This window comes from Notamacropus eugenii, chromosome 5 (genome assembly GCF_028372415.1).
Source record: "Notamacropus eugenii isolate mMacEug1 chromosome 5, mMacEug1.pri_v2, whole genome shotgun sequence".
Taxonomy (NCBI): Eukaryota; Metazoa; Chordata; class Mammalia; order Diprotodontia; family Macropodidae; genus Notamacropus; species Notamacropus eugenii.
In genome coordinates, this window is record NC_092876.1 from 299,771,788 (window position 1) to 299,795,991 (window position 24,204).

The 24,204-nt window shown below is 37.9% G+C and overlaps 1 protein-coding gene across 9 annotated transcripts in view; it reads right to left on the reverse strand.

Annotated features, from left to right (window-relative positions):
• Positions 1-24,204, reverse strand: part of MGAT5 (alpha-1,6-mannosylglycoprotein 6-beta-N-acetylglucosaminyltransferase) — a 370,599-nt gene that overhangs the window by 295,958 nt on the left and 50,437 nt on the right. For 2 of the 9 annotated variants that reach the window (XM_072613269.1, XM_072613267.1), the window contains exon 1: positions 12,400-13,839. The exons of the other annotated variants lie outside the window; for them this stretch is intronic. The gene's annotated coding sequence lies outside the window, so the exon portion shown is untranslated. Of the gene's footprint in view, positions 1-12,399; positions 13,840-24,204 lie in introns of those variants that run through there. 9 annotated transcript variants of the gene reach the window in all.

A 24,204-nucleotide genomic window follows, 5' to 3' on the forward strand; every position in this document is an offset into this window, starting at 1 on the left:
GGACTCAATTCGTTTTTGTCTTTGAATCTCCAACACACAGTAGTGTCTTCTATTCTTGTTATTCAGTTCTGTCTAACTCTGCGACCCCATTTGGGGTGTTCTTGGCAAAGATACAGGAGTGGTTTGCCATTTCCTTCCCCAGCTCATTTTATACATGAGGAAACTGAGGCAAACAGGGTGCAGTGGCTTGTCCAAGGTCACACAGACAGTATCTGAGTCCAAATTTGAACTCAGGTTTTCCTGACTCCAGGCCCACTGCTCTATCCACTGAACCACCTAGCTGCCTCATCTTGTACATTGTAAGTGCTAAGTAAAATGCGTCTGTTGGATTAAATTCATATGGCAACCCTCTGAGCCAATACAGACATCTTTACCATCTTACAGATGGGGAAACTGAGACATATAAAAAGTTAAGTGATTGGCCCAAGGTTACACAGTTTATGAGGTAGGATACACAATCAGGTCTTTCTGATGCAAATTAAGGATTCTAACCATCAAGTCATATCTCTTTCTTTTCTCTTCTTTTTTTACAGTTTTCCCTACCCTCATTTTCTAATCGCCTTAAAAAATAGGGGGAATGGGAGATCACATCACTACTACCTAGGTAAAGAATCAGCGACAGAATTGTTGTGGTTAAAATGGAATAATTCTAATTTTAAAAACACAGACAGTGCTAAGGGAGGTTAACCATTCCCCTGAAAGTCTTTCCCAACAGAAACACAAATTAGCAGCTGGATTGTACAGGATATAAATAAAAATGACAAATCTTTCTGAAATAAATGAGTAGGTTTGAAGTCCTCTTTCCTCTGTTACTGGGGTTAACCTGCCATATGTTTGACATCAACTACTACTTTGTTCTTTTTCTACTATTTAGGCACTGGTTTGCTAAACATTTCCGCCTTTACTAAACCGATATATTGATATACTCTTGGGGGTGTTTATCATCACAGGAACTAAACATTTGGCCAGCTAGTCTTAGCAGTAATGATAGTGTGAGTACAAGTTATACACAAATACATAATCATCTTTTTGTATTTCTTGTTCTAAGATCACACTAATACAGCTGGGAATCTCCCTGGATGCCCTCAGTATTAAGAGTCAGGGAAGGCCTCCAGGATGTGGGGGTGGATCCTTTATGGAAAACTGATGGTAAAATACAGATGATGTCACATTAGATGAGAATATGTATCTAATTAAGTTGTTTTAAGGCAGGGTGAGGGAGGAGGGGATAGAGAGGGAAGGAGATGGTTTTCCCCCTGCCTTTAGGAGATTGTAATCACACCCTCCAGCAGTCCAGCTTCTGTTCCCCCAGTTACTCTGGTAGATGCCAAAAGTCATCTTACTAATTAATGGACTTCTTTATTGCTCTGTTTAGAAATCTTCAGTGGCTCCTCATTGTCTACTCAATAAAGTATAAGCCTCTGATCTCAAGACTCAGTGTCTTCCACAACTGGCTTCAGCATGCTACAGTGGAAAGTGGGGCAGCTCTGGGGTCATATCTTAGTTCAAAATCTGCCTCTGATGCTTACCACCTACATCACCTTGAACTTAATTACAAGGGCCTCCCTGGGACCCCTTCCCTGAGGGTTGGAGCAAATGGTCTCTAAAGTTCCTTTATTCTCTCTTACACAAGGCAGCTAAGGGGCACAGTGGAAAGGTAAAGGACTTGAATTCTGGAAGTTGTTGTTGTTCATTCATGTCTGATTCTTCATGACCCCATTTGGAGTTTTCCTGGCAAAGATACTAAAGTGGTTTGCCATCTCCTTCTCCAGTTCACTTTATAGATAAGGAAACTGAGGCAAACAAGGTGAAGGGACTTGCCCAAGATCACACATCTGGTAAGTGACTGAGGGCAGTTTTGAACTCATGAAGATGAGTCTTCCTGCCTCCTGGCCTGATGCCCTATCTACTGCATCTTGGAGTCTGGAAGATCAAATCTCACCTTAAAAATTTATCTGCAGTGTCATATTGGGCAAATCACTTACCTTGTCCTCTATCAGTCTCAGTTTCCTCATCTATAAAATGGGGATCATAAAAGCACCTACCTCCCAGGGTCATTGCAGGAATAAATTAGATAAAATTTTTAAGTGTTTTGGAAACCTTAAAGCAACATCTAAATGCTAACTTGTTATTTCCATATATTCATATGCTGCATTCATATACTATAGTGTACATGTTCATAGACTATATATTACCCAGTTTGACCAGACTATTGTCTGAAAAGGGCTGAAAGATGTGGTACTTGAGTTGTTAAGGATGCTTAGAAGCAGAAGGAAAGAGGTAAACAGTTGGTGCATAAGGATTTGTTGGCCTATCAATCAATGGTATGTGCTAGAAGACACTGGAGATACAAGAACAAAGAAAAACCAATCCATCCCTGAACATACTTTATTGAAGTGAAATAATATTGGCATACACAGCTACAAATAGATACAAGATGATTTAGGGAGATGGTAAATACAGGGGATCAGAAAAGACTCCATACAGAAGTAGAGCTTAATATGAATGAATTTTTAAAAATCATATCTCCATCTCTCTTTTCACAAGAGAAGGTTAAAAATAGTAGTAAGCCATCCCCAACCACTGCCTGAAAGGGGGCAGGTAAGCAATGAGAATTCCACTGAGAGGTTAAAAGGAGCCAAGAACATAGGCTGATGAGATCTAGTCCCTTTCCAATTTCTAGCCATGTGACAATTTTGTGGAGAGCCTGCCCCATTTATCTTCATTGGTGCTAGAACAAAAAGAAATTGTGTGTAACAGTGTACCCTAACTGCCTGACTCCCTCTCCCAAGCAATAAATAGGAACTGTGGGCTAGGTGATCATAAACAGAGGATAGCTAACTGTACAACAGTCACCAAAACATTACTTTGTGTGTTTTTAACACAGTGCTGAGCTACAACCAGGTCCACAGGCATAAAATAAAGCACATACTTTAGCCAAGTATGATGGTGGAAAAGAATTAGTAGACGTTTGTTTGTTTGTTTGTTTGTTTGTTTTAAAGCCAACAAACATTTATGTTCCTACTATGTGCCAAAAGCAGTCCCTGCCCTCAAGGAGCTCATAATCTAACAGGGAAGAGAGATGCAAACCACCATCTACAAACAAGATAAAGAATGAATTGGAGATAATCTTAGAGGAAAGGTTCTTACTCAAGAAGGAGAACTGGGAAAGGCTTCTTGCTGAAGGCAAGAGAGATAAAAAGACTGATGGAGATGATATACTTCAATATTTGGATTTCCCTATAGGGTAAAGTCTCAGAGCTCTATGACCCAACCTTTAGCCATTCAGAATCTCATTTACTTAAGACCCAGCAGACAAGATTGCTTCAAAGCTCAGAAAACAGTCTTCAAAAAGCAGCAAGGCATAACAAAACAATGAATCTGTAGTCAAAGGGCCCAGGTATGACTCCCAGGTAGATCTGTTATTTCCTATGCAACCTTGAGCCAGTTACTTTAATCACTCTAGGTCTTCATTTCCTCATTTGAAAAAATGAGGGAACTAAATTAGATAATTTCTGGTGTACCTTCCAGTTTTAAATTCTATAATCCTATTATGATGATAACCCATTGATGTGAAAATAAATTATTGTGATATTATGACTTCAAAATCAAATGCCACACTAAACTTCTCTGCAACCATTTTTTATAGCTTTCTGGCAGATCAAACTCAGGTTTTCAACATCTGTGGCTGCCCTAACTTTAGAGTAACTTGATTTATTTTCTGCAGCATTATCTATATTTCAAATATATTCTGAAGTAGAACCAAGTCACAATAGGCATATATTAGCCACTTTCTAAGTTATAGAAGCAACAAATGTCACATGTCAGATACCACTAAGACCAAAGCTGTCACTAATTAGTACAGCATGCCCAGACTTCACTGGATTCTTACATGATAGGAATTATGTTCTTCATTAAGCCAGGTGTCATGTGATGAGATCTGACAAGTTTTTAGAGAGTTCTAGAGACAGTGTAGAATAAAAATAAAACTGTATAGTGTAGAATAAAAATAAAACTATAGCTATAAGACACTCAAAATTCTTTCTGAAGCAGTAATAAATAACCCTGCTCTCCCATGAGCCATGCCTAGAGAAATACAGCTTCCTGTTGCAATCTACCATTAAAAAGTGGCCATGATGATAATCTGTAAAATTGTCACATTCCACAAGGGTTCAAATTCTCCAAGTTGAAATTTAGGCCAAACAAGGGATGAATAATAGGTTTGCTGTCATAAAATCCACAGTGGGTCAAGAACTCTATTGTAAATTTGCTCCCTGTGAAAGTAATTTACTATATTCCCTACTTCCACAGGCCACTAAATACACACTGACAGGAAGGGGACTATTTACTCAATCTGTACTCAGAGGACTTTGATATATAATAATCAACAATATCTTTAGAGTGATAACTCACTTATCCATCAGCCTAGCTAAAAATATAGAGCTCATAAAGTATAGAGATTGAACCTATGGTTTTAAGATATAAGAGCACAAAGTAAAGAGCTTCCTCTATGAATGCAGGTCTCTACCATCTTTGAAATTAACAATTTCAGATAGCTGCCTACTAGAGCACTGACAGTCAAGCCATCTGTCCAGGATGATACAAATAGTATATATCAGAGGCAAGACTTGAACCCAAGTCCTCTTGGCCTCTATGCTAGCTCACTAGGCATTTCTACCTCTCAGACTTTAGAAACAAAAACAAACCAAGCAAACAAACAAAACCAAAACTAATGGACCCAAGCACCTAAAATAGTCCTCAAAAACACTTCACTCCAATTCATGAAATTCATAGGGAAGCTCCGAGGAGCTTGTGCCCCTCAGACCGCATTTACTTTCAATTTAGCCAAACTCTAAACATAGACCAAAGCAGAAGAGAGATACTAAACTGGGGAAGTTATGGAAGAAGTTACTAGAGGAAGGTAGGTAACAAAAAAAGAGGGAGCTAAAAAGATAAAAAAAAATAAAAGATACAAAGCTGACATGAGAACAGTATGTACAAACTAAAGAGCATTCAGTTTGGAGTGAAATAATCTGGATTCAAATCCCAACTCTGACCCTAGCTGCATGAGGCAGGTAGGTTTGGAGATAATGCTTGAAAAGAGCTCTGGAGTTGAGAGTGCTCAAGAAGACTCGAGTTCAAATCCAGTCTCAGATATTAACTAGCTATATGACTCTGGGCAAGCCACTTAACCCCTATCTGCTTAGCCCCCTCATCTGTAAAATGGGAATAGCACCTCCCTTCCAGGATTCTTATAAGGATCAATGAGATAATATTTGTGAAGTACTTTGAAACCCTGAAAGCACTATGCAAATATTAGTACTATTAGTATTCTTATGTAAGGCATATCACCTCTGTGAGTAACCAGTTCCTTCTTGTTTTAAAAAGAAATGTTTTAAATGTTTAAGTGTTTAAAAATTGCTTTAAGTGTTTAAGAAATGTTTTTAATGTTTAACAAGAAAATTGTTTTAAAAAGAAAATGATGGGCATTTAATAAACGTTGAGTTGAAAGGAAGAGAGGTTGGTCTAAATCTTCTAGGATTCTATGGTTCTAAGATTCAAAAAGTATAGTCTGTGGCCATTCAATCAAAAGGTAAATTATCTCCCATGTCTTCCTTAGTAGTCCCTGTGGTCATTGCTTTATCATGGCGTAATTGACATTTACCTTGAATCACAGTCAGCAAGATTAAATTATATTTCTTTCATAAACCTTTTTTTTCATTTCCACTAAAAAACCTATTTCAATGTCTCATTGGGTCAAGGAGATAACTCTGTATTCTCAAAGTCTAAGCAGGAGGCTAGTTCTGGCAAATCCCATAGCTTGCTGTCAAGGCTTTTAATACGGGCCAGGTTACATTTCTGCTGTCCAAGGACCAAAGGCTGGTCATCAGTTCATTAAGAGAAGAGAACACAAGTGTGGATCCATTTCTAGGGCAGTGGCTAGAAGATTCAGGAAGAAGCAGAAAATGTATCTTTACAATGAGCTGGATAGTTATAGAAGGGTTAAGGTGATGTGTTATCTTCAGCCTGTTAACTTTATATAGAATAAACAACCACAGAATCTATCCTTAGCCCTAGAAAGTTCCCCATAGCATAATAAAAAGAGGGCTGGATTTAGTCAAGATTACATGGTTTCAAACTCTATTTCCAGTACTTAACTATCTGTGTGACCCAGAGCAAATACTTTACCCCTCTGACCCTAACTTTCCTCTTCCGTAATATTTATAGTATCTCTTTCCTAGAGTTATGAGGCTCAAATAAAAAAAAAAAAACCACTTTAATTTAAACATTTTCCAAAAAAAAAATTCCCCATACCAAATGTCGGATATTACTACTATAATGTTAATTAGAGAGTTAAAGATCTTCCCCATCCATAGATAGACCTGCCCATTAAGGGAAGCTTGATTAAGGGAGGCCCACACCTTTTCTTAATTTCTAATGAGCTGGTTCTCAAGGTTTGTGATGCCCTCTGGCTCTGAAAAGTGTATAAATACTCTGAAGTGAGGTTTACTTTGGGGCTTACTCATTTGAAGTGTTTGGCCAGATAAGACTCTGGGCAGACCCTAAGGAGCCTAGTACCCCTTTGAAAACCCAGATGTTGGTGCTTTTCTCTCTGGTAACTATGTATGTATGTAATGTCAGACAGTTGGATCTGTCTCTTGATCTGTGATGTATGTATTGCTTATCGCCAGACAGTTGGGAGCCCTGTCTGTCGTTGGTCTTTATTTTGCTGTGTGTTTTTTCTCAAAAGTTCAGGGTGCTGACTTTTTTCCCTTGAACTAAATGAATGATATATGTGCTTGATTAAAGTAGAGTGCTGACCCCTCAAAAGTGCTTTCCTTTTAGAAAAGTGGATCTAAGAACTTGTGATAGCAGGCCCTCCTGGATGTGTCAGGGTGCTTGCTGTTACAACTATCACCACAACATTGGTTACAAAGGTAGCTTGATAGAGTACAAAATGGTTTAAAATAAACCTCATAAACACTCATTTTATACCATGAGGAAATGACACATGAAGAAAATAAAGAACTTAGCTGAATGACCAATGACTGAAGTGTGATGGAAAAGGAGCTGACCTTGGGAGTCAGCAGCCCTGGGTTCAAACAAGTGGAATTCCTAAGTTCTCTGAAATTATTTCTTTATCCTTCAAAATGGGTTAATACTTGTATAACCTACACCTCCCAGGGAATTCTGAGTATCAAAGGAGGATTTAATGCTGGTGTAAATGTCAGCTATTATGATCAGCCTTTCAAATCCTCACCCTCAGCCTCATTTTTTCTCTCCTTCACTCTCTCCTGCCATTCTTTTCACTTTGCTTTCTTGCCTGTTTCTCTCTAACATCATGGTATGGTATTAAATTCTTGTTGAATGCCTGCTGTGTGACATTTAGGTGGTATGTTTCTAATTCTATAGCCTGGATCAACTACCTATTTGGTGAATAAGTTTTTAAAAAAACACAAACCAAACCTTTCACAAGGAACATAAGCTCTGTACTTAAAGGATGACCACTGGGCTCTCCATGGACCTAATATTAAAAAAAAAAAACAAAACAGGATGTGTAGCAGCCTGAAAGCCATCTGTGAATTTTTACTTAAGTGAACTAACCTAAAAGAGACTCAAACCCTAGGACGGCTACTCTCTATCATTCTGTGCTAATAAAGGGTAAGTAAAATGTCATTCCCGTATCTTCTCAGGGGAGGCATGACATACAAGAAGAAATCTTTTATCTGATTTATCTGATCTGGAGAAAAAGAAACTAGACATTATTTACAAATTGATCCTCTATTTCCAGGCACAAAATATGATCAAAGATTGTACTAAAGGAGTGGGATACAGAAAATACATGAACTTGACAGCCAGGCAACAGTTATTGAATGAATACCTGTTATGTGATGAACAAAGAACTCAGGAATGTGGTGTCAGGAAAGGTGAAATATAAGTAGACAGAGTATCTCTCCTTCAGAAGCTCAGAGTTTAACTAGGGAGGGACTAAAGATATATATCAAGATATCAGAAATTCAAACCCTCTCCCACTATGACCCACCCCTTTCCAAAATAAGTATGAATTGATCAGGTATGTGCTACCTACCAAAAAAAATGCTGAAGAGAAAGCATGATTTGATCATATCAGACCAGTCCCCCCAAAACTAGATATTCACAAACTACCTAGGTCCTAGACATATCACATTTTTCTTAGGACCTTGGAGTAAAGGGAGCCAACAACCTAGCAATCAAAACGCATCAGTCAGGTACTGTGATAATTACTGGAAGCACAAAGAAAAGGTGGATAAGTCTCAATCCTCAAGTCACTTATAGTGTATGGGAACTCTCTAACACTGGGAGTTACAGAGAAGGTGCTAATCTGCACTGACAGAAGGAATAACCTCTCCTGGGAGTTCTGTATAGCAGTGAAATCACAGATGTAATCCCTATCTCTGTCAAATAGAAACTCTCTTCACATATTTCCAGTCTTCTAATCTGTAACTCCCCTTTGCATACTCTACATAATAACATGAATGTGGGCTAGGTGGTTGGAGAACATTAGCCTTGCGTACTTGGGTTACCCTTTATACTGGATACAATTTTGGTATTCCTATAGAATGAATTTCTTAACTTGAAATTAAAATAATTTAGGAGGTTCATGAATTTATTCTTTGAAATGGTCTCATAATTGTTTTTTCAATATAAATGGTTTCCTTCAGAATCCCGTGTATTTTATTTTATGTATTTGAAAAATTGAAGGGTCCATAGGTTTCATCCCAAAGGGGGGGCATGATACAAAAAATGTTAAAGGAACTCTGCTGTCGATCTGGATCCCCAGAAAATCATTTAATGCCCAGCTCTATAATACCACCTACCTTATCTTTTCCCTCTACCAGTTCCTTTGGCAATGTAGACTTGGAGTCAGATCCTGGCTAACTTTTTTCCATTTGTACCATCAGGTTCTTGGCAAGTCATTAAATCTGGACCTCGGTTTCCTTATCTCTAAAATGAGGGAATTGGACCCAGACTCCAAGGTTGTTTCCATATCTATGATCTTTGGTTTCATATGGTCCTGAGTTCACTTGCAGAATGTGCTCATCTCATCTGCTTCTGAAGTTTCAACTATTCATTTCAACAACCACTTTTTGATTCCCTCCCTCTCCCCACACCCATAGAACCTCACACAAGGTTTATGTTTATGAGTTACAACTTTGAGGAAAGAACCACAGTATCAGAGAACATCCTCGTTGGATTTTCTGGTAAGGCTGTCTCGATCTCTATCTCAAGTTCCTTCCCCCAACACCCAACTCATCCCCTCACATTTATTTATATTCCCTCCATCTAGACCTAAGGAAGACGAGGTAAAATAGGGAGTAGCCCAGAGTATAACAGAGTGGGAAGGAAGGAAAAACAACAAATTAAACTTTTAGATACTATTTTTGATACCAGAAACTTCTTTTCTCCAAGGTACACAGTTATTATTTGTGAAAAATCAAGTAGTACTTCACCGTAAAGGTTCAAAGATTCCTGTAAACAATAGCACCCTGGGGGAGCAATTTGCAAACGTTGCCTAAGGTACAGGAACATATAGTCTCAGCTCTGTCCCTTCCCCTTTGTGTTCTGACAGCCTGTTTATCACAATTTCCTTGGCAGCCACATGAGTGAATAGACATTTTGCCTCAGAGGCTGAAAAACTATGTCTCAAAATGATTCATTAAGTCAAATATTAAAACAAAACATAAAATCAATATATACTCATCTCGGAGGAGACAAGTCAAAAGGAAAATTTTAATTTGGAGGGGGGGGAAGTGTGAGGCATTTCACCATTTAACTTACTACAGGAACAATCTCTGTCCCTACTGGCAGAGAAGGTATCCTTAATCTCAGTGAGCCTTCTCACAAATAGTGCTGTTAGTCATAGGTAGCCTGTTGGCAATATGGTAGCTGCCAATTCGTCATAACTAAATGTTTGTTACATGTGGCAGTTGCGATGGGGTGAGGGAACAAGAGTAATTTGTTTTCAGTAAGTTAAAACTCTCTGGGTCTCAGTTTTTTCATCTTTAAAATTGGGATAACAGTTTCTAGCTCAAATTGTTGTTAGGAGCACCAAATGAGAATACATTTACATCTGGTTTTCAAAACCTAAAGTGTTATATAAATGCCTATGATCACAATTAGGCTACAAAAGGAGAGGGTGTTTTCTACACTCACCATAACAATTGACATTTAGAAGAAAATATGAAAAGTAAGATTCAAAGATTTCCACAGTATAAATTTTAATGATAATGAATCATACATAAAAAGTTGAAGACCAATCAAGCAGCAAACATTTATTAAGCACTTACTGTGTACTAATGGGAATGTAGTAAGTAGTGAGGATACGAAGAAAGGCAAAAACACTATCCCTGTCCTCAGGGAGCACAAAGATCCATCGAGTTTGGCAGGAAAGAGAAGACACCCACATTATTCACGCTCAAAAGAGGGCTTTGAAAGAGCAGAGTATTTCACTGAGTTACAGAAAGAGTAAGAGCTGGAGATGAGTTAGTAAGACACACATTTATGGCAGACAGACACAGCATACTGTGTCAGTGCCTGCCTGCTTAATGGTGGCTATGTGTCAGACCCAGACGCTGAAGTGCAAACATTTTACTAAAATAACAGCTCAAGGAAGGCAGACATATATTCACCTACTCCAGAACACAAGTAACTGCAGTTGTGTTAGTAGGGGCTAGAAATAGTACTTTAAAGTTCCCCATACCAGCCTACTATCTGCAGTTACCATGCCTGGCTCCCATTTAAGAAGACTGAACCAATTTCTCTCTCAGTCAGCAATAAGCCATTTTCAGGGGCATCATACTGTTTTAAGTTAGCATTGTTCAGTAGGACATGAAATGAAGTTCTATTCCCATTAAACTTGTTTGTGTGTGTGTGTGTGCTGAGGATGGAGTTAACGATGTGTGTTTGACCAAAATCCCACCTCTGAAGCAAGAGCTGGGAGAACATTGTACACAGCAACAGTGACATTGTGTGATGATCAATGATTGACTTGGCTTTTCTCAATAATGCAGTGATCCAAGACATTTCCAAAGGACTCATGATGGAAAATGCTATCCACATCCAGAGAAAGAACTGTGGAGTCTGAATGCAGATCAAAGAATACTATTTTCACTTTTTTTTGGTGACTTTTTCTTTTTGGTATTCTGTTCCTTCTTTCACAACATGACTAATATGGAGCTGTGTTTATATGATTACACATGTATAACCTGTCTCAGATTGCTTGCTAACTTGGGGAGGGATTGGGAGGGAGGAAGGTAGAAAAAATTTGAAACTCAAAATCATAAAAATGAATGCTGAAAACTATCTTTACATGTAATTAGAAAAAAATACTATTTACAAAAAAAAAAAATCCCACCTCTGCAGAGATTCCAAATTCCTTTGAAGTTCAAGAGGAGACACTTCCTGTTGCTAAGGGTGACTCTCCAGGAGTGAAATCTTTAAAGAATACTTTTATTCACATCAGACCATTTGGATGGACTTCTCTCTCTCTCTCTTTCTCTCTCTGTCTCTGTCTTTCTCTCTTTCTCTCTCTCTCTCTCCCCCTACCTTGTGTGTGTGTGTGTACATTTAAATACATATGACACTGTTAGAGTATGAAGTCTGTTCAAAGGCCCACATTCAGAAGACGTTGTGATGTTTAACTGATGTTTCACTCTTGTGGCCTAATATACCTTGACTTCTAAACCCTATTAGATCCTAAAACCTGGGTTTAAATCCTTGATATTGTCCATTAGTATCTGTATGATCTTGGAGAAGTGATTGAAGCTCTCTGGACCTCATTCCTTGTCATTAACTCCATCCTCAGCACACACACAATAATGGGGAAGGATAATACTCAAGCTTTTAGGTTGCCACCACCTCTAAATCTAATTAAAGCCTCGAAAGATAACTCTCAATTGTGGAAAGGGGCAATATTTTCTATTCCACTTTTTGTGGCAAGACTGAAATTGAGTGGGTGCCTGGCAAACTGCAACTATCCAAAACAGACTTCAAATCGTATTTATGGCAATTCACTAGCTTAAATAAAGTGAAATCATGAAGGTGCATTTATTCCTTGAAAGAGGTACAACTGAGAGGTTGTTTGCAACCACAGAATCATACAGAACAAGAACTAAAAGGAACCTTAAAGATTACACCAGCCTTTCCCCTCAGTTTTGCATGTGAGGAAATAAAAGATCCACCCTTTCCAGTTGAACTACCTTATAAGCATTTGCAACTTATCAAACACATGTTCAATCAGGTAGGGGTACTGCTCTGAATAGACAGCCCTTCTCCCTCCAAGTATCTGAATTGAGTCATTTCTACAGTCTCCAAATAAGGCCAAAACAGCAGTTCTCCATTTGTTCAGATGAGCCTTACCTGAACCTTTTCTTTCTTCAGTTGAGCCTGCCCCCTTTTGTACAGCTGAGTCTTACTACTACTGGTAGGAACAAGCAAACTTATGTAGAGGGAGATAAAAAAGGTACACACTTTGACAGCTAGGTAAGTAGCACTTCTCAACTAAAGTTTTTAAGTCTTTATCCATTCAAGGATCCCAAGGGGTAGAGGCTTTTGTGTATGCTTGGCTGGTATTCTGGGCACCATGCCTGACTGGGGTTAATATCTGTTTATTACAGTACTTGTTTGCCCCAGATCCTACTTAGATGTCCTTTTACTGAATGGTTTATCAGTCCTAAAATCAGAGGAACAAGAAGGAAGGAGGAGGAAAACCTACTCCTTAAGAACTTTATCTATTCCAAACAAGGTACATTTCTTTTAAACACAAAAGGTCTTTTGTGAGCTTGTCTGAACTTTGTTTCTCTGTTTGGGGAAACCCAAATGCTTTTAGAGATTGTCTCCAGAGAATGCAGCCTTAAAATAACTTGGAGGGAGGACCTATCATTTGAACACTCCAGAGACATTTATCTGAAAGAGTATTATCTTGCTTGTTAGGAACCAAATCCATCATGTATTAGTTCAGTAGGAGTTAAAGTCACATTTGGCAAGGACAGAACATCTATATAAAAGAGATCCCCTATTGCAAGAATCAGAAGTCATTAACTAAAGTTTTCACTACCCTTAATGTTTTTCTCTCTGGCAAAATGCATACACACATTAATGGATGTATGCTAAAATGCCTAGGAATTATGTTGCATGACAACATACAAATTCGAGACTTCGTTTCTCCATTGGTAAATTGGGAAAATAATTATCTACCCAGGGAAATTGTAAGAAAAGTGCCTTGTAAACGTTAAAACATCATATCTTCAATAGATGAATTCTACTTTTCCATTTGGGCAGCTAGGTAGCACAGTAAAGAAAGTATCAGGCTAGGAGTCTAAGACTCATCTTTCTGAGTTCAAATGTGACCTGAGGCACTTCCTAGCTGTGTGACCCTGGGCAAGTCACTTAACCCTACTTGCCTCAGTTTCTTCATCTACAAAATAAGCTGGAGGAGGAAGTGGCAAACCACTCCAGTATCTTTGCCAAGAATACTCCAAATGGGATCAGGAAGAGTCAGATGCAACTGAAAAACAACTGGGCAACTTTTCCATTTATACACTATGTTTATTATTCTATTCAATAAATAAAATTTCTCAAAAAGAGATGTCCTTGAATAGCAGGTCTTTCTAGTCAAATGACAAATCCCTTACCTCAAGAACATCTAGATTATTTCTGGTCACTTCACCTGGAAAACAAAACAAACAATCCATTCCCTTGGGCATGTAGTCACAAGAAAGAAAACATTTCAGTTACAACTAATACTCATTTCAGAGAACTCTAAATTCAAGACTCTCTTTGGGAAACCCATTATGAAAGGAAGAGACTGGTGAGGGTGGGGGTGGGGGTGGGGTGGGGAGGAGAGGCTTAGCCTTTCTGCATTTTTTAAAAAGTGGTATTGCTGAATGTGCTTCCAAAAAGGAAAGTAAATAATTTCAGTTCTAATTTCTACAGAATTTACTGGCAGAAAATCTTTGCAGTAGGAGGGACAGAGGGCGAGAAACAGAAGGGAAGAGGGTGACAAGGGAGGGATGATTCATCTTTTGAATCATCTATGCCACAATGACCATCTATCTCATTCTTAAATATATCAACCACCCTCATCTGAAATCTGCCTCAGAGTAGAATAGCCTTTTCTTTAAGTAATTTTTTCTTAAACTTAATCTAAACTCATTTCCTCTCATTTAATCCCCAGTGTGGATGGAACATAGTTTCTATCCTTAAGGACAAGACACATTTTATTTAATTCAGCACTTAAACTATGTTACAAGGCAAGTCCTAGGCGTCTGGGATTTAAAAAAAAATACACAAATCCCTGCCCTCAAGGAGTACAACAGTATCCTATAGGACTACAACAAGTACATAGATAAGTGTATGCAAAGTAAATAAAAAGTAATTTGGGTGAAAAGATAAAAAGAACAACTCTTTTAATTTTAAAAGACCTTGGAAATTTTAAAAGACCTTGGACAGGAGATGACACCTGAGTCAAGGGATTACAGGAGATACACACATGGGCACTGCTAGTGTAAAAATACAGGAGTGACACAGGAAGTTCTTGCATGGAAAACAGAAAGTAGTCCAATATGACTGCAATATTGAATATTTCAATGAGAGTAATATGAAATCATTTGGGAAAGAGAGGCTGGAAAATTTACATGTCAAATAGACATTTGAATTTTATCCTTAAAGCAACAGGAAGCCACAGAAGCAATTTGAGCAGGAGAATGGCATGTTCATGAAAACTTTTTTTTTCCCATGTCATCTAAGCCTGAAAAATCATCAAAAATCAAGCTGTTAAGAATACCTTGCCTCTATAAGCATTCCTGTAAAACCAACTGTTCAGCCATCTCTAGTGCATCATTCCTAGTCCACAGTAACTGAGGAGATTCCTCTTGTTTTGAGTCACATAGCAGAAGAGGAAAAGCCTGCTTCACTCTACAATGGGCCCAGAGTCCTTGTACAACTTGTGATACTTATTTACCTACAGACAGTTCATGGAATAGATCCAAGATGTTGACCTAACCTCTCAGGAAATTCTCTGGAGCAGGGACAAGTTTCCGTCATTCTTCTCCCAATCAGATTTTATTCTTGCTTGGGATCTGAGTAAGAGAATCCATCCCTGGTTCATACAACTTTTGAGAAGACAGGTCAGGATTTTAGAAATGCTATACAAAATATAAAGTAACCACTCAAGATGGGGTAGGGAAAAGGCACAATTTACCAGACTCTTTTTGTCCTGAATACAGCATGATAATGGATTTCCAGGCTCCTTGACGGCAGTGTTAGAACCAAGTGTTCCCCTTAACAAGCAAATATTCAGTTGTTTTTCTTTCCCACCTCAAGATCCAACCTTCTGTTTTATATATTTATACTCAACTTCACAAATAACCAGACATGAACACATCCATATAAAAGGAATAGGGAGGGGGGAAGGGACTGTATATGAAACTGTACACTATGTATGGTTTGTACTTCATTTTAAATTAATAAATATTCCAAATAAATTCACCATTTCTGTCCTGCTCACCTTTGTTTCCCTTCCAACTACCTTCTCTTTTCTTCTGTGCATTTTAAATTATTCCAGTGACATCCTTTTTTCCCCTTTTCTTTTTTTTTTCTGGCATCACTATCATTAGTCCTAACCCCCACCAATCACTCTCCTAAAAAAAATAAAAATTAACTTATTTTGTGACAAATAAGCATAGTAAAGTGAAGTAAATTCACACAATGGCCATATCTAAACACTGTAGAGTTCATTATGCACCTCTGACAAGAATTGTGTAGCAAATACTGCTATCAGTTCTCTGGAGTTGTGGTGGTCGCTGCACTGATCAGAGATCTGAAGTCTTTTAAAGTTGTTTTTATATAAATTGTCCTCCTAGTTCTGGTCACTATATGCTGATTTATTTCATCCAAGTGTTCCTATGTTTCTCTGAATTTATGTCTTTAATCATTTCTTATGGTATAATAATATTCCATTATATTTATATGCCATAATTTTTTCAGCCATTCCCCAAATGAAGGGTAACTCCTCTAGTTTCCAGTTTGTTACTGCAATAAATAAATATGCTGTATATAAAAGTCCTCTCTCTCTTTCTTTTATTCTGTTGGAGTATATGCCTAGCATCCCAACCTCCATTTTAGTGCAATATGGAACCAAATAACTACCACCAATCTTACAAATATGATCAACAAAAATGTAAGGAGGGAAAATACCAGAAAATGCAAACTTTCTTTAATCCCAAAGGCTACTGCCCAATACAGACTCTTCCCTTGAGATCTTTAGGATTAGAGTACACAGGTACACTATTATAAACATTTAGGAATGAATATGCTCTGAGATAGAGGGAAAGACTAGAGCTCTAGATCGTTCCTAGCCCAGGGTTTTCATGCCAAGTCAGTAAGAAGACTACAGAAAAGATCCAAAAGTGAACAAAGGTTGATTTGAATCTACAAATTTCTTACTAGGATGTAAAAATCATGGAAGGTGGGAGGGTGGCAATAAGTATCTAGTAAACTCCAGGCAATGTACAAAAGCACTTTATAAACATGGTTTTATTTGTTCCACATAAATCAGGACGCTATCTTTTACCTTAGCATTGAACTCCAAAGTAGCGGTGAAAATGCTGATAGAATCAGATAGAAAAAAATGATCAAAAGCAGAAAAGCTGCAACACCCAGATGAGTCCAGTTGCCAAGTTAAATGTTGGCAACCATTCCTAAGCACTTAAACACAGAACAAAGCAAAGCATGATTTAACATTTAAGAAAATGATCCCCATTAGCCCACACCCATGTGCCTGGGGCCTACATAATGCCTCAAACTTTTCAATACTTTGTACTCTTCAAAGTGCTTCCACAAGTACTTTTTCATTTAATCTTCAAGAAATGTGTGATTTATTGGAAATCTGTCTTTTTTGGTGAATTCTGTGGGTACTTGGAATCAGGTATATGTATGATCACTTGATGGATGGGTGATAGAAGACCTATGAAATCCTGTAAGATTCTGAGGGTGACTAAAATATTTAGAACTTACTGAAAGATTGTTTAATATGCTTTATTACTCCCCCAACAATTTCAAATTAAGCTGTATTACAGTTATAATCATACTAACTAACAGCTCCATTTTTATTTTAATCTTAAGTCTGAAACCTTAAACCACACACACACACACACACACACACACACACACACACACAGAGTGCTTTTTTCACAAACATCCTGCTTTAGCATGGCACTCTGTATACACCAGGAATTTAATGTGTCCATCAGGTTTAAAAAACCAACATTTTCTTTTAGGCTAAAGTATGTGACAACTCAAGTTTATAATAAAGCTTCACCCTAAGACTTCCTTCTTCCTGGGAAGATTTTTTCAATCACTTTGGTCATAACTTGCTTTTCCTTTCTATAAAACATTCTGGGACAGACATGGCCTCAAAGTATTCTAGAAAGCTCACAGGAGCTTAGGTTTTTGGAGGTCATCTAGTCCAATCCCTTCACTTAACAGATCAAGGAAGTCAAGGCAAAGAAGAGATGAATTGACATGTCCCAAATCATAATATTTGCTCTCCCATTGTTTCCAGAGCATAAGAGATAACCAAGGATCTGTGAGGATAGGCATTTAGCAAAAACTCAGTCTCTCTCTAGGTCAAACTTCACCCTTTCTCTCTTTCTAAGTGGGAAAAAGAAAAAAATTGTACTTCAGAAATACTTAACCAAAAAAAAAGGTGACCTACTTAAAAAGCTAAGTTTGCAGTGCTTACAATTAAGATTGACTGTTCAGAAAGGCCTGGAAAGACTTACATGATCTGATGCTGAGAGAAAGGAACAGAACCAGGAGAACTTTGTGCACAACAACGACCACAGTGTGCAAGAGTTTGTTCTGGTAGACTTGGATCTTCATAGCAATGCAAGGACATTAAAAGAAAAAATTCTCAATGGTCTTCTAAGGCAAAATGCCTTCCACATTCAGAGAAAGAAGTATGGAATTCAATCGCAGAATGTAGCAGATCGTGTGTGTGTGTGTGTGTGTGTGTGTGTGTGTGTGTGTGTGCATTATGTTTTGGTTTGTTATATGATTTCTCCCATTTATTTTAGTTCTTCTACACAGCATGACTATAATGAAAATGTATTCAATAGGAACGTATTTGTAGATCCTATATAGAATTGTATGCCGTCTTGGGGAGGGAGGGGGGTTGTGGGGGTAAGTAGGGGGAAAAAATCTTAAGTTTTATGGTAGTGATTGTAGAGCATTAAAAATAAATAAAATTAAAAAAAAAAAAGATTGACAGTATGAGATTCCCCCCCCCTCTATCTCCCCACTCCTTTGAACCAAATTGTGGCATTCAAAATATTTTTAAAAGATGAACTATAACAAACTAAAGCATATGGAAAGACGATTGTTTGTAGAGTCCACTTGGGATGTGATTACACAGAAGCAGTAGTGTGCTCCAAGAATAAGGCTCTCAATTTCTCTTCCTTGGGAACCCCTCTAGTATCAGAGAATTGCTTCCTCTTCTTATGCCCTAGGAACAGTGCCTCTGAACTCTCTCAAAATCTGCATCCCCTTGTTACCAGAGCACAGACTTATGGAACTTAAATACAGTTTTTCCACCATTTCCATACTCCCAAATAATTGTAGCTGATCAAGGAGATGAGAGAAATGGCTCCTAAGCTTATTCCCGTAAAGTGTGTGGTCCAAAGGAAAGATGTTTTAATCCTTGCTAAAAATGCCTAGAGCAAAGATTTAAAATGATCATGAAAACACCCAGCAGCCCTCAGTGACAACTCACAACTCTTATGATTTACAGGCTAAGTTTAAGTCATTTGATCTTTCTATCAGATGGAACAATGCCCCTATGGTTTAAGTTGGAAGGTTTAGATCACTATGAATTAAGTATGTAATCCAGTTTCAACTTAGACTTTTTGCTCTTGGAGAAACTACAATCTAATTCTTTTTTACAAAGGTCAGAAAGTGTCCTTTGTCTCTAGTAATTATGTAGGCAATTTAAGTTAAGTTCAGAGACTGTCAACTTTTCAGGAGGCAGAAAAAGCCTTTCTTTCTTCCTCTACTGGATGATTCCCCCCACCTCCCTTTTTTGGTATAAGAAAAGTTCCCTCCTTTTCACTTTCTTGTGAAACAGGTTCCAAGTCTTGGGAGAAAATTCCTGAAGCCCTGTGCCTTTCACCTTCACCTTTACTCTTACCTGACTTCTTCACAACTCCTCATTGCATGAGGGATCGAGGGGACTTAAAAGGCTAGACAGAGCTGGCAACAATGAGAAGTCCAAGAGTAGATCACTTGAAGGAACTGGAGTTAACTGAGGATGAACTCCAATAGAAGGAAGACAGCATTGATCTCCTTCCATAACTTCTCAGTTCTAGTAAGCAAATCTTTATTAAATTCCTGCTAAGTAGAAGGCTCTCTGTTACATCTGTCTCTTGGTCCCATCAACAATTCTCCCTCATCACCTCTACTTTTAAGTACTGTAACTCCTAATTGGCCTACCTAACTCCAATTTCTTTTCTTCCTTCATTCAATCCTAAAAACATCTGCCAGATTGCTTTTCCTGTTGGTACAAGTTTAATCATCTTACTTTACGACTGAAAAGCCTATAATCTAACACTTGTAGGCATGGAATATATTGACAACCCATTAAGTATGAGGATTCCAGGATTCTGGAATGTTTCTGGAATAAACAAGAGTCAAAAAAATGTTGGAGGAAAAGAGAGGAGTCTGTTTTCACAAAGAAAAATAACACATGTAATAAGTATTTTGATACCTTTATATATTGAATATTTTAGAGCATAAAATAATGCTTTTATTAATGTTATTCAACATTAATAAAATATGTATTAACATTATTCAACATCATTAAAATAACATTTTCCCAAAATTTACAGTAAACTCTTCTAAGCTATGTTCTTCTGAGTTTTATGCTTCATAAAATGTGAACTTGGGTTTTGTGAGACAGAGTTGATGCCAGCATTATTTAGCACCTTAGCACCCTGTCCACCTGCTTAATGTTTGTTGAATGCTGAGTGAACCTCTAAAGGGAACCATTCAAAAGCAGGCCACCTATGAAAAGTATAGAAATCAGAGAAGAAACCAAAGCAATTTGTGCTTTGGCATGAGTCAACACTGTATTGTGGAAAGAACACAATACTAAGAGGAAAGCAGGTTCCCAGTTCCATATCTCCTATTAATTCATTCTGTATACACGAGACACATTATTGAGCTTCTCTGGGCTTCAGATTTTTCCATCTCTAAAATGAAGGTCATTGACTTAATAATCTCTAAGGACCCTCTAAGCTCTAATGCGTGAATACTGTATGTATGGAGCGAGTTATGTGCATAAGTAAATTTTATACCACTTCTTGACTTCTCTATCCATGTTGTCTTGACTCAGACTATCACCCTCCCAGGTAAACCTGGACTTTGACTCTGAGAGGTCAGCTTTATGCTGCTTCATTCTAGTTCAAAGCCATTCTGCTACCAGTACCTTCCCTTTCTCACTAGTTCCCCACCCTCAGAATGTAAGCTTCTTTAGGGCAAGGGCTGTCTTCATCATCATCCGGGAGCATTTATTAATTTATGAATATGTGCCAGGTACTACTGTTCTAAGTGCTGAAATCATGATCCCTGACTTCATGGAGATTTCCATTCTAATGAGAGATACAAAATGTAAGCAATTATGTACATACAAGATACATACATTACAAATATAATCTCACAGGGAAGGCATTAGCAGGACTGAGTGGGAAGATGAATCCAGGAAAGGCCTCTTGCAGAAAGTAGGATTTGAGCTGAGTCTGGAATGAAGCGAGAAAGCAGAGGGAGAACTCCCTAGTTGTGCTTAATTGTATTTGTATCCCACTCTGTAGCATAGTACACAGTCTCCAGTAAATACTTTGTCTACCTATCCAAGCTGTTTTGTTTTTTCATTTCAAGTTATTCTACCCTTGGACTTTCAGGACTGTAAAATACGCCCAACATCATCTACTCAATACTGATAGTGAACAAGGCTTGATGCAGGAAGTAAAAGGACTTTGCTCCTTGTACAATGAATTGTCAAATTAACAGTACCTGTAGGAAGGAGTATTATAAAAAAGGTTAATGGCAAAGATGTAACTAGGACAGATCAACAGGGACAAAGAGAATCTCTACTCCAAAGCACCAAAATTTAGAAGTGGCAAACATCTACACTCACACCATATTGTAGTACCAACTCAAACCTAGCTATAGAGAAAAATATTGAGTTAAAATAGGAAGCTAGAGTACGAGAAGGTACTAGCTTCCTACCCCCTACAAACAGATGCCATACTCACTGGGAGTGAATTTCTATCTCCTTCCAACTGAATTTGTCTTTAAAAGTTTGAGGACACTATACTAGGAATCAGAAGATCAGAATTCTACTGCTTGCTTTGTCATCAACCATGTGACCCCTGAGAAATCACTTAACCTCTAGGACTCAATTTAATCATCTGTCGAAAGGAGAGTAACAACACCAGGTCCACCTACTACCCCACAAAGTCATAATGAGGACGGAAAGAGACAACAGATTTGTAAGAGCTTCACAAAGTTAGAAATGCTATACAAATGTAAAGGGGAGAAGATTAAAGGGAGGCCAGATTATGGACAAAAAGACATCTCATACAAATGAAAAAAGTATGCTGAGGATAATCTCACATTTCTTACTAGGCACAGGTGACTAAGGGTAATAAAACACACACACACACACACACACACACACACACACACACACACACACACACACACACACACACACACACACGAAGCTGTTGAAAGTTTAGTGGGCTGGAAACCTAAAAGGTTATATGGCTGTGAACTGATCTCTGACAAAGAAGCGAGACTAACAGGCTTGGTATGAAAGGGGCTGATGAAGTTAGGGTGTCTAATTCAATCATTGGAGATAATCTACAAGTGACATACCAGGCAGTGAAGGAAGAGGAGAACTGGGGTGACTTTTTTTCTCTCTAAGAAGTCCAATCACTTATCCTGTTTCTAATCACACAAGCTAAAAATCACTTTTAGCCTTCCTCTTCTTACTTCCTCCTCTCTTCTATGTTTTAGTATCCTAGGAAAGAGGTTGTTAAGAAAAGCTGTACTAACATGCTCACACATCACTCTTGCCTAAAGGATATATATATATATATTTAAGTATAAAGTTAAACAATGTGTATTGCATATGATACAATAATTTATCAAAACTACAAAATTTTTAATCAATCAGCAAGCATGTATGTTTGTCCTTCACTGCTGAAGAAGACCATGCCATCAGAGATATAATGACATGACTTGTACTTGACTTTGTTTTGAGTGAGGGAGGGCTGTGCAGGTCACCAGCCTCACTTCTCCTCCAGAGCCATCTGAATCCAGTGACCAGATATTCATGAGGATGACTGGAGATGACCCAGGATGAGTCAATTGGGGTTAAGTGACTTGTCCAAGGTCACACAGCTAGTGAGTGTCAAGTATCTGAGGTGACATTTGAACTCAGGTCCTTCTGACTCCTACACCGGTGCTCTATCCTCTGCACCACCCAGCTGCCCAACAGCAAGCATATGCTTTTAAGGTATTGTGATAGATATGAGGATAAATAAAAAAGAATGAAACAATCACTGCTTCAAGAAACCAACATTCTATTGAGGGGGACAACATGTACACATAGAATAAATTCAAAATAAATATGAACTAGTTAGGGAAATAAAATCAGGAAAAATTCACTTCATCTTGAAGGAAGTGAGGAATTCTCTAAGAAAGATGAGGAGGAAATTCACTCTCTTCCAGGGACACAGGATGGTCGTATTAGAAAAGACCTAGATATAGGAGGTGAATTATGAGGAAAAGAGGAGTCCCATTTGGCTGGACAGCCTATTTTGGGAAGAGAAGTAACACATATAATGAAGTTAAAAGCGAAGTTGGGGACTGGTTGTTAAGAACTTTAAAAGCCAAAAAAGTTTATCTTTTATTCTAGAAGCAATAGGAAGCCACAGAAAAATAGTAGAATAACAGGGTCAGATGTGTAGTTAAGGAAATTCACTTTAGCAGTCATGAAGGATAGAGTGGAAATGGTAATGACATGAGGAAAAGTGGCAAATTAGGAGACTGTTGTAATGGTATAACTGAGAGATGACGAGAAATACTGTGTTAGGTATTTATGGCAATGTTGCCAAGAAGATATAACTAGTTGTAATAAGTTAATATACTCAATTTAAAATGCATACTCATCTAGAGACAATTCTAGATTATTTTGTTCTGGTTTTTTAGAACAAAAAATTCTTTTTTAAACAAACTAGGTACTTGTGAGAAATAATTCATTTCAATCCCTACTCTATTCCAATCATTTTGATATTTTACATAATTCATATAGGGATAGATAGGTTCTTACAAGAGACCTCCAACTTTAAAATAATGCTCACTACTTGTTTACTCATTTATGAAGGACACTTGCACAACCACAAGAATGATGACAAAGATATCTCCATCCTGTTTTGCTCAAATTCCATGTTAAAACTCAGCATGAGTGGGAAGCCTTGATGTTTTTGTACATTATTTTTGTGCATGAAGACCATTCTCTGCTGTTCAACATGAGCAAGTGACCATATTATGACCACTTAGTCATCGGAGTTGTGCATTTCTTTGCCCAATCTGTGACCCACCCCCCCAATGATAGGTCATTTTTTTTGACCCTCAAGAGCAAAGCCCATGAACCAACTAGATTCTGTATTTCACCATTGCCTCTTTTGCATATTTAGGCATCAAACCCTATAAAAACAAGGTCCTAGAAAGGGGAATCTCAGATGATGGGAAAGATTATCAGAGTGGACCATGGACTCTTTGATAAAGTGCCATTTGCTCAGAGCTGATTCAATCTCTTTTATTGTAAGTTGGACAATTTTAATCCCCAACATACTCAAACAGGAAATGGCTAAACAAATTGTAGTACATCAATATAATGGAGTTTAAGGCATAAGAAGTAATGCACATGAGGAATTAAAAAAACTCCAGAAGATTTTTTTGAACTGGTTGAATACAAAACAGAACCAAGAGAATGATATGCACAATGATGATGATAACTCAAGGGCAAACAACACTGAGATACAAAATGGGATATGTATTTCTGGACATGGCCACTGTGTGGATTTATTTTGCTTGACTATG